Below are 12,621 nucleotides of genomic sequence, written 5' to 3'. Positions count from 1 at the left end.
AATTAATTTTACAGGTAACTATATTTTTTTGGGTATATTAAAAGGAAAGATTGGCACTAAGAACAAACTGGTGGCTCCCACCCTGTCTAAGGGGCGCCCACCCCCACTCTCCATTTACCTGGAGCGCCCATCTTTGCATATGGGTCCCCCCATCTCTAACTTATGGGGCGTTCACCCCAATAGTGGTGGCCCCCGCTCCTTAATTTTTTTTATTTCTTCTTCCTTCCTCCATTTTTTTCGATAAACTACAATGTGGTTCTGCAATCTTTTCTTCGATCGTTCTACAAAGTTTTCGATTAAATCAATAGCATCCAAACACACAACAACTTATTATGCAACAACAATTCAATCGGTTATAGAACAACAGAGTCAACAGAACTACAACATATATAAACCAATTTATTTTCTAACATATATCAACAAACACAAAGGCAATAATTTATACAATCTAACCCACATACGGTCTATCATATACCCGATTATAGAGATTTAACCCCACCCTTACCTTGGTTTTTCGGTCATCCAAAATCTCTCCGGTTGAGTTCAAGCTTCCAACTTTTTGTGCCTCTTTTCTCTCCTTACAGCCAAACCCTCGTACTCCTCTTTTTCTCTTCTTCCTAATGCCACTAAAAACCTAATTTCTATTTCTTTTATTCAACTTAACCCCATAATAATATTTCTCATAACCTCCTAAATGAGCTTATTATTCGCACCCCTCCGATTTACTACAGCTAAACTCCAAATAATTAAATAGTCATATAACATAATCAAATATTATTTCCAACAATATTCCAAAACTACAACCAATCCATAATTTTAAATAATACCAACTCGCAATTAATATTTCTCCGACTAATTTACCCGACTATTCACTTAACCGCTCAAACAACATAATAATTCAATTATGCCTTTTAGAATCATATCGATAAATCCCAACTTCGACAATTTTCCAATAATTAAATCCTTAATTAATTCTATTTAACCAATTAATTAAATTTGGAGCGTTACACTATGGAATTATCATGCGTCAACGTAACTACCATCGTCTGATGGTGATCCCATGTGCCCCTGAGGTTAACCCAAGGGAGTTTGATCAAAGCTTGTAAAAGGACGGCGCAGATTGAGGGTCTACCGAGGGAGCGTGGTATGGGATACATGGGATTACTGGATAGAAATCCAATCACGTGGCCAGTAAATGGAAACGTGTTATAACAGATGAGAAACACGGAGGGGATATACGTTGTGGTCTCAATCCTTTTCTCTCATTTCATTACATTTTTTCTCTCTCTACTCCCTATTCTCTCTTCTCTCTATACTCTAACGCTCTCCCCTCTCACTAGAATCAGGAGATCAGAAATCGCCACCATTATGGGTCCACCGTAGGAAACACCGCCCCATCCCAGATTTCGGTTGAACTTCAATCGGAAACTTCAAACATTCAAGTCCCAAAACCCCAAACTCTAAGAACCCTAGAGATCTAAGAACCCTAACATGAACCCTAAGAACCCTAACCCTCAACCATTGTGGGTGACCGTTGAGGCCGCCGTCACGGATGAAAGTTCACCGGGAACATCATCCAGAACCAAGAACCCTAAACCTATTTTGCATGAACCTAACCCTAGGTTAGAACCCTAACATGAAGGATGAACCCTAACCCCAAATTCCAGAAATCAACAACAACATAACAAAAATTAACAATCCTAAGCTAAATTTGAGTATTTACCTCTTTTGCTTGCGTAAATTAATAATGTCTCTCCCTCTAATCTCTTCCTCTTCCTCTATTTGTAGTTACCAAGGATGGGGGCCAAGTTCAAGATGTAACGCCCGATATTTAATCAATTACTTAATTAAATATTTTCGAAATATTTTTGAATTATGCGTTGTGATTTAATTATTGAAGTTGGGAAATGTTGATTTAAGTTGTCGCATTGTTGGTTGAATTATTGGAATGAGTAGGTGGTGGAAAATAGTGTTAGTTCTCTAGATTTAGGATTGACATAAATTTTTGTAAAACAAATAAAGTTGCAATATGTTAGATAGGCTGATTTAACTTGCTGACAGGAACATGTTGAGCAAGATGTCCTATCTCATGTTAAGACATGTGGTGTTGAAATGGTCTCAATATCTGGAACAACATGTCGTATGAGATGTCCTATGAAGCACTCAAATTTGTTATGATTTAATGACTGCAGAATATTATTGAATATTCAGGGATATGATGCAATCATATATGGAGGTACATTTAACAAGTTAGAAGACTCAATCAAAATATTTGAAGAATATATATAGTTTCTAAATATGGAGATATTTTTGGAAACTAAGGAAATGAAGACCTTGTTTATAGTAGAAGTTACTGCTGATCTGTAACAGTGTATTAATTGTGTTTAGAAGCCTAAATCCAGTTGGGTATAGGTTATAAATATAAGGATTTGTAACCTAGTTGTCTACGACTCAGGATGTAGAAATCTAGGGTTTGTCAAGGTGAATCTGCCGGGTTGTGGGAAGATCACCATGCTCATCTCGAAGCTGTGAAGCAAGAGAAGTATTGTCCACCTTGAAGCCTGTAGGTAAGAGGTGTATTATTCTTGGAGGAAGCTTTGAAGCAACTCTAAGTTATTAGTCTTAGTCAAGAGTCTTGGCTAGGTATTGTCATGGAAGTGTGTCTTCTACAATTGATTGATACTGTTGGTTATCACTATTTGTGATTAAAGATGGATCTAGGTAGAGATTGCATTGGGTAGGGATTAAGTGGGAAGTTGTAAATGGGGGAGTTTAACTTTGAATTGATACTACTGATGGTTGATCTCATTCTTGGCTTGGTATGCCCCTAGAGTAGGAGAGTTGCTCCGAACTGGGTTAACAATCATTTGTGTTCTTTACTTTTCAGTACTGTGTTAAACTGTTTATACCTTGCCTGTGTGTTTCATGACAGACCAGATGTCTCGACATCCTATAGGAAATTTGGGTCTATTGCACCAGAATTTCAAATAGTCTTAGAATAATACTATTAACTATATGGGCTTTTATGATGGTTAGAAGTAGTATTATTAGGGGTGTGAATACGAGGCCCAATAAGACAAATGGAATAATAGAATATTATATTGGTTAGTTGAATAAAGAGGAAAATTGGAAGTGGCAGTAACAATAAAATAGGTTTATTAGAAAATAAGGGTTTTGGAGAAGAAACAAAAGATACGTAGAAGCTGCAAGTGAGAAGAGGCTAATGATTGGAAACTACGGCGAAGCTAAGTTTCGATCGGAGAAGAATAGTGTGGTCTCCAATCCAAGGTAAGGGCGGGGTTCTGACTCTATAATAGGTATATGATGAATAGTATGTGGGATTGGGTTATTGAAATTTTTTTTGTCTGTGTGTTGGCTCATTGTGAATGGTTATGAAATTGACAGGTAATATGTGGGTGTTAGATCTATATGAAATTGCTTATGTGTATGTCGATTGTGTGAAAAAAAGAAAGTTATTGAAATCGATGCTGAAAATTGATTGTTGCCGATGAATTAGTTGCAGAAAATTTCTCTGTATATTGGTGTGATACTGTGTTGTATGGTTGTATTTGTGAATCGATGAATCGAAGGAAAAATCCGAGTGTTGCTGAAAATGATATACTGCTGTGTCATTGTGTTGAATCAAATTGATGATCGATAGGAACTGAAAACTGAAAATTGAGAATCAAACGAATTCTAGAAAATTATTGAAGAAACTACGAACAATATAGGTCTGGTGAAGGCCACACATAGTGGGGTGGGCGCCCCACTTGGGAAGAGGAAGTGTGGCGGGGGGCACACGTGATGGGGTGGGCGGCCCATATAGAGAAGGAAGGGGGTGGGGCAGCCGCCTGGGGAAATTATGAAGGGAGATGGGCGTCGTGCACATAAGGGGCGGGGGCCACAGGCAGTTTTGTGTTTCTTTTAGTTTTTCTACTTTGTTTTCTTCCCCCTCTGTTAATTGGATAACTGTTTTGGGTTTAATAGTTTTTGAAGGTGGAGAAAAACACAAGAAAGGGGGGGTTGAATTGTGTTCTTCAATTTTTATTTTCCCTTTCTTAAAATTCTTTTCTTTCTTTTAGTATCTCATCTTTTGGATATGCTTTTGATGTTGCGGAAGCATGTTTGGAATGGAGTTGCATCACCAATGAGATATTCATTTTAACTTCTTTATATCATCAGAACTTCTGACTTGTCTCAATACAGTTCTAAAGACATTCTGCGTGAATGTTCTGAGTTAAATGAAACGTACAGAAAGTAAAAGACACATTCATTTTTATCTTGGTTTACCTTCTAAATAAGGCTACCTCCAGTCCACCATCCTCAGGTGATTTACCTCTCTCAACAGATGACTTAATCCCCTATAACCAAACTTGATTACAACTGCACGATCAACTATCGTGACTAACTTCCTGCACAACCAACTGTTGTGACTAACCCTGCACAATCTACCCGCGAGTGACTAACCCCTAGATGATGAACCGTTTAGTGATCTCAGCGAGATATAACTAGGGATGTCAACGGGGCAGATATTGTTCGGAGGATGTTTCTCCACTCCCCGCCCCGCCCCCAAATTTAGTCCCCATCCCCATCCCCAATCCCCGCCACGGGGGAATATTTCCCTCCATCCCCATCCCCACAGATCCCCACGGATATCCACAGAGATCGAATCTTAAGAAAATTTCTACACTTTTTGATCAAAACTATGACACTAGTATTTTGTTTTTTTTCGTATTTTTAAAACGCATATATTTGCATCTTTATTTTATAAAAAAAATCAAAATACATCTTGCATCAATAATAAATAATAAAAGCAAAAGAACTTGATGTTGCTAATATTTTTTATGTAAAAATAAATAAATAGTAACATAACTTCTTGCTACCGTGCTTCCACTAATTTACTACCACAATACCGATGTCGTCCAGCGCAAGTGGTTGATTATGTGTGACAAATCTATAACTTCTAATGACTCTTCATTTTCTAATACATTGTAAAATTATATAATTATATAGTATATAAAATATATAAATTAACATATATCTTCGGAGTCGGGGAATCCACGGGGACGGAGGATACTTTCCCAATCCCCGCCCTAAAGTGTTATCGGGGGAACTTTTCCCTCCATCCCCATCCCCACGGGGAAAAAAATCTCCAACTTCGGATCTCCGCACAGATATTCCCCACAGGGATCCCCATTAACAGATGCAATTGACATCCCTAGATATAACGTTCATCAACCTAGTAACCCTGCACAAGGCAACTGCTGGTGACTAACCCTGCACAACCAAACTGTTGTGACTAACCCTGCACAACCAAACTATTGTGACTAACCACAATGAACTGTTTAGTGATCTGATCCACAGATATAACATTCATTGACCTCTCTGGACTTCTGACCTTCACTTGGTCTCCAAGAGGATTTCCACAAAGATCACCATCACTGTCTTCTCAAGCTTATGACCTTTATTTGGTCGCTCAAGGAATCATCACCAATTAAATTAGTTTGAATACAATGCTTCTTAATAAGCAGATCTTCTAAGTACAATCTATTTTGATACATTGACAAGTAATCACTTTAAGTGAATAAATTTATCTTTGAAGTCTTCTTGTCTGCATCTTCTGAATGAGATCTTTGCTTCTTGGTGGTAAGAAGAGTAAGAGCATCAGCTCCCTGTGTCGAGTGCTTCTTCAAGCTGATCTTCATCTACAAATATTCTTAAGCTGATTTAGAGCAACAACTCTATTTTGAGTTGCTTCTTGAATTGATCTTCATCTTCAACTGCTGATCATGATTCCCTTGAAAAGCAAATAGCATTTTAATGATCTCACACATAATTATTACACTGTTGAGCATCAACTCAGTGTATATAATTTTTCTAAGTCATTCTAATGTAGAGTGAATTATGATTTAATCTTTGCATTCTTTTTCACTCATTTCTCCCTTCAAATGAATCTGCATTGCATGCAGCATTTTCCTCTGATGGAGTCTTTTCTTCACATAGGCTTATGATTCGTGTATGACAACACCATTGTTTATTTCATCACATACTGAGTATGTGTTGCCTCTTGTGTAACTTCTAAAGCATGATCTTATATTTTTTCGTTTAAGCTCTCATGCTCTACTCTCAACAGATTCACACTTTTTCAAGTTTGAAGTTTGTTCTTTATATAGCTTTGAAGTGTTACCGTTGGAACATAGCCGTTGGAATCTGTTTGAAGATTGTATTGAATACTTTGTCTGGATTTGGTCAGGAATTGCATGTGTTCACGACAAAATCTTATCTCTTGCGTGATGATGACAGTTGGTAGCGTGTTTCCTTGGTTAAGCATGTCTTTCCAACGCGTTGCATGTGGGTTGCTTCTTCAATCAACTTTGGGAGTTGTTCCATTTAATTGTTGCAACCGTTTTGCTAATGATGATGTTTTTAACGGCTTTCCTCCTGATTCTGAAATTTTGTATTTTATTCATTTTGTAGTCCGAGGTTGTATTTTCTTTCATGGTTCACAGGTTACTTGTTGTTGTTTCCTTTGTCTGTCACTGCGTTTCATTTTCAGAACTTTTGATCATTTATCCATGTGATCTTCTTGTTGTAATGAGACTTCATGTATTTTGATATTTCTGTTTAATTCCTTGAAGCTTGTCTAAGTTTCTTTCTGATGCTGTGCTTTTCTTTCTGATGCTGTCGTATAAGGCTTGTAGCATAATATCTGCCAGTGTTTTAAAAACCGAACCGGACATCAAACCGGTGAGGGTACTGGGTCACTGGTCGAACCGCATGACTAAACCGGGTTAAACCGGATAACTCGGTTGAATAGACCGGTCGTTATAACAAAATTATATAGGTATAAAATCTGTCGAACCGGATGATTTAGTCCCTACAAAATATAACTAGTACTTAAATTTTTTTAAAACATCATATCATAAAAAAATTCACAAGTTCATAATTTAAATTCAAATTTTATACATAGGTATCACACACAATTAAATAGTACATAATTATAAAATATAAACAAATGTTTAATCGCAACATAATTTAATTGAATAATTTATAACAAAATAATTTCATTCTCTACTAAATTTAATTTCAATAAAAGAAAAATTATTTTAACGTTGGGATCTCCTTCTTCAATATCAAAATCATCTGTAACAAAATCAACCGCATCTACAACCATTTTTTTATTTTATTATTTTATTTATTTTATTTTTTATTTTAATTTTTAATTAAAATAGTCAAAATGACATTGCTTTAATTTTTTAAAATTAAAAAAAATTAAAAAATGCATTTAAACCACCGGTTCACAAAAACCGCCGGTTTTCCCGGTTTTAGCGGTTTACGCCGGTTTTGACCGATTCACACCGGTTCAATGACATTCCCGATCTAGCTATTGAACCAGACCGGTTACCTGGCCGGTTCCCGGTTCGACCGGTCCGACCAACCGGTCCGGTCCGGTTTTTAAAACACTGATATCTGCACACTTAATGAAAGCATTAGTAGTAAAATTGTTACTAACAAAATATATGCTTGTTATCATCAAAACTAGAACAAGATTGGCAAAATAAAGGTGTAGGCTTATGGCCAGCGTTGTTTCGTTGATGTTGTGATGTTGTTGTGAATTTTGTTGATATTGCGAAGTTGCAGGGAATTTAATGATGATGATATTACCTTTATTTATTGGTAATAATAGTGACATAGGCTTATGTCTTGCGATGAGAATTGTTGTTGTTGATGTGATGTTGCATTCATAGAGTCACATACATTTGCATACTTTACGATGGCCTGGACCGACAAACTGCGATGAAGGCTTATGCCTTGTTGATGCCTCTATTAATTGGCAATTTGGCGATGGGGGTTGAAACCCTGTTGGTACCACATACATGTGCATTGTTAGTGTCACATTTTATTTTGCATAAGTATGAATGATGTGAAGTACTGTGACTTGGATTGTGATATGAATTGGTTGAGATATATGCGATGTCGTAATGCGAAGTGAATATGTGATGGTAATGATTGTGAAGTGATGATTTAATATAATCTGATTCTAATATATTGTTTATCATACACTCAATTAAATGGTTCAATATCTCACCCATTTTGTTTGAATGTACCCCTATGTTGATAACATGCAGGAAATCCAGAATGAAGGCTGCTTACCTTCATTAGTTCAAGTCAGGTCTTGGTCGCTCTGATACGTAACACTCGGGGGGATGAATGCGTGTTTGATTTATTGTTGTTATTACTTCAATTGTTGAATTTTAAGTTGACGTTGTTGAGTACTCATTGAGTTGAAGTTATTTTTAGTGAATAAAGATATTAAGTGAGTTAAAGTTGTATGTTGAGAATTCCACTGCTTATTAATAAAAAGTTGTTTTGTTTTCAAGGGTTAAATCAAGTTGTTGTCGGTTCATCTGAGTTAAGTGTTATGTATCTGATTTATAGGTGACTAAAATGTCGTTGTTTTTAAGTTGAAAATGTAGCATCTCATATTTTTGTAGAAACTTTGAAACTCTGATTTTATTATTATTCACCAGGTAGAAATGAGGTGTTACACAAGACAATTAGGATTTCAATGTGAAACCCTAATAGTTTGTCTAATGAAGAACTTTATAGAGGGTTTGGATTCTGTAATACGGTGAACTGACTTTATTTGAAATGTCGCGGTTAAGCAAGAGTCGCCACCGACTTTTATTTTATCCAAATTAATGAAAGGCTAAAAGAACAAAAAAACCTTTTTTTAAAAGAAACTGAGTACGGGGGGTAATTTATACAAAGGGAAGGTGTAAGGCAACCTTTTTATCCATGGTTATCCATGGACTCTTAATTGCTTTGCTCTTTTTGAAACCAAAAGTTTAGAAATGTAGAAGAAGAAAATAAGGACTTTAGCTCGTAAATGAGCGTAGCCTTATTGGAGTTTTTGAGAAAAGTGTAGAAAAAAGGAATTTAAACCAGAGCATACAATTAAGGGAAAATTACCTTGACATTGTAAAAGAGGTTCTTTTAGCCTTTCAGGGCTATCCATACCATAGGAGGGTAGGAAGTCCTTTTATTTGGAGGTTAAAGGGTCGTCGAGATTATCGTTCGCTATAAGACTATCCCTGCCATAGAGGAGCAGGTAGTCTAAGGGAAGGATCAGAATAGCCATCATTATTAGGCAACCAGAGGACACCTCAGCATTTCGTAGGCAACTTCGAGGGACGAGATCATATAAGCGAATCAAAGGCAGCATCATTGGGACTTATGATCTGAATGAACTGAGGGCAACGTTGCTGAGGTGTCCTCATATTCGAGGGACTTGGCTATTCTGCACTGAAAATAAAAGGCAACAAGGCAATGGGCAACACGAAACAGGCAACAAGAGAGGTTACCATAAAAGGTGTGTGGGTGCACAATCACGTGATTAATTCAGAAAATTATCTTGTAAATAGTTATTCTAAATTCAGTTCGAGGTTACACTCCCTAAATTACTAACCACGCAGTAATAATATAATGCACTGTTAAGTGCCTTCAAGGCCACACAATACAGTCCAGGAGCAGTTACATAATAAACCATGGGGAAGGGGAGGAAAAGCAATAAAAAAAAACCCCAATAGAGCAAGAAATCGGACACAAGTAATAATTAAAAGAAGAAATAAAAAAGATGAGTTTTTAGGGTTACCGAACATTTGAGCTTTTACCGGTTGGTTAACCCTGAAAATTGGCAAAGGAAGAATAAACAACAAAGGGTGAGTGTAGGAGGAATTAATTAAAGTCAGAATCAAACCCTAATTTAATTTATAAGGTAGAGTTAATATTTAAATAAAAGAAGGGATTGGAACTTAGCATTGAATTTGGCGCGTAATCGGAAGAACCCTGATGGTAACTGTAACACCCTTCTAAATACCCCGAAAAACATAGCGCAAAATCAGAGTTTAACATGAATAAAAGGGCGTCACAATTTATTTAAAATAAAATTATACATTCATGGTCATTCTCTACTGAGAAACAACATTTGATTGGAATAGAATTCATGTTGATCACAGCGGAAATTAAACAAACTTTGGATAATTCTTAAAACCACATAAAATAATATTCATAAGGTCACATACCTTAGTTTCAAAATAAACAATTATCCAAACAATCAAAATGAAATAATAGAGTATAAACAACTCTCAATCAAGCGTTCCCCAGTGTTATAAGTCTCAGATCATGACCCGACACCTATTTATTAAAACTAAAGACATGACTTTACAAGCCGCTACTTCAATCTGAAATCATCAAAGTAAGGGTGAGACTACATGATAATTAAATAGCATTATAAATCGTCAGATATAGAATTCATAAGCAATTATCCACCCTACTTAGCATATTCAGATTTATCAATTCATACCAATCACAAGCACAAGTCAAAAGTATGCACCAATAACACAACACAATCATAACACCGGATTTCATCCTGACATGTCACAATTTATACAAAGACCATGCAGACTCTTATGCATGTGGTACCATACATGAGCTAAACCCATCCGACTGATCTATTCATCACTGAGATTCAGCCGAACCGGCACAAATTCCACACAATGGGAATTATGCCGACCATTTGATCCACAACATCACCGGGATCCATCACCAAAATGCATATGAATGAATGCACACATATGACATACTTACAACATCACCGATCCGATGAACAACATCGTCTCACATAACTCAACATAGTTATCACCAACAAGTATGTACATGTATCATACATCATTCAAAACAAATCAAATTATCATTATACGATCACAACAATCACCACATGATCAAAATAAACAGTGTCATTACCAATAACTCACCAAAAGCAACACCGAATGATATATTCGGTTTCAGCACCATCTACAATTATATCATATATAATTCACACCACATATAACGTCAAATCACAGTTATATCATTACAACATCACCACATTGTCACATTAACCAAATCATGCACACAATGTACAAAACACGCCATAAACGAAATAAACCAATATTTTCAAAATAAAATCAAGTTATTGTTGTTTTCTTTACTTTATATCATAGACTAGTTAATTTAAGAAACAACGTCCAAAACGGCGTCTAAAACGGACTTACGGTTCAAAAATTAGAAGCTTTTAAAGTTAGAATAGTTTTCAAAATGTGCTGCTGGAATTTGTACTGGAACCCGGTTCCTCCCACATGGGAACCGGTTCCTGGACCCAAAAATCCTATTTTTAACGTTCTAAAACAGTGGAACCCGGTTCCTCCCACACGGGAACCGGTTCCCACGAATCCAGTAGCTGAAAAACATGGTTTTTAAGGCTTTTATGCATCCCAAACACATACCAACTCATACCATTACGAAATTGATCACCAATAACATCAAAATACTCCAAATACATGATTCTAATGCACAAACAACATACTATAACACCATGTAACAATACTACATCATCAATTGCAGTAAATTCATCAAAGCATGCATGTTAGTGTTGGTATTTCACAAAACCTAACATCCCAAATAGAGATTCTAATCCCTTAATTCAACCCTATCATCATCAAAATCATAATACCATATAATTAGAGTAATCACCCCTTACCTTAGGTTTGATCTTCGGTCTTCCCCTTTCCAAATCTCTTTAGTTATTTTCACGTTCTTTCTCTTCTCCCAATTGCTGTAACCCTCCTATTCCACAATTTCCTTCTATTTTATGAGAAATAGAATAACTTTGGTTAATGGGTCTAACAAGTTAACACCTCCCTTTCTCACTAACCACAACACAACCCAATAACTATTTTCCAACATTTCTCAATGTTCCTCATAAAATCAATTATTCCAATTAAATAATTTTCCTACTTAAATTAAATAATTAGAAATAATTTTCGGGGTGTTACAGTAACCCTGTAAAACTGCACAAAGAAAAAAGGAAAAATTTTTAGTGTAGGAATGATCCTCGTAAACCCTGATTAGGGCACAAGTTAACTGTGGTTAATAGAATAAATAAAACCAAATTAATTAATTATTGGTTTTCAACCTAATTAATTAAATCGGCAAGAAATAAAGTTTCGATTAAATTACCTAACCCTAATATGTATTTTTTATCAATTAATAAAAGCAATTATAATTAATTAAATAATTAAACAATTTAAATTAATTTAAAACCTTTAAAGCAAATAAAATTATTTAATAATTAAATTAAATAAATCTTTTTATTTATTCTTTAGGTTTTTTGTAAAAAAGGAACTTTAGAATAATTTTTAATATTTGAAAGAATTTTGAAGTAAAATAAAAATATAAACAATATATAACAAAATAAAAACTAAGTTGTGTAATTAAAAATAAACAAAAAATTGGAAAATTCTTAGCTTATGATCCAGTGTGATGAGGCTGTGAAGGACCATGGTGTTCCTGCGCTCCTTAAACGTTAGATCTGGAGTAAGTGAGATCTGATGGTTGATTGTTGAAGACACACACCACACGCGTGAACCAACGAGCACCGAATCCCTTCATTTCAATTAAAAAAGCGCGCGCCCTGGGTCACCAATGGGAAGGTGACGCGTCAGCATCTTCTTCATGCTTCACACCTTTTACAGCGCTCCTTTACAGGGTGCTATAAAAGCCTTGTATCTATTACACCTG

Source organism: Vicia villosa, unplaced genomic scaffold, assembly GCF_029867415.1.
Source record: "Vicia villosa cultivar HV-30 ecotype Madison, WI unplaced genomic scaffold, Vvil1.0 ctg.001165F_1_1, whole genome shotgun sequence".
In the NCBI taxonomy this organism is placed as follows: domain Eukaryota; kingdom Viridiplantae; phylum Streptophyta; class Magnoliopsida; order Fabales; family Fabaceae; genus Vicia; species Vicia villosa.
Note: the sequence above shows the minus strand (reverse complement) of the source record.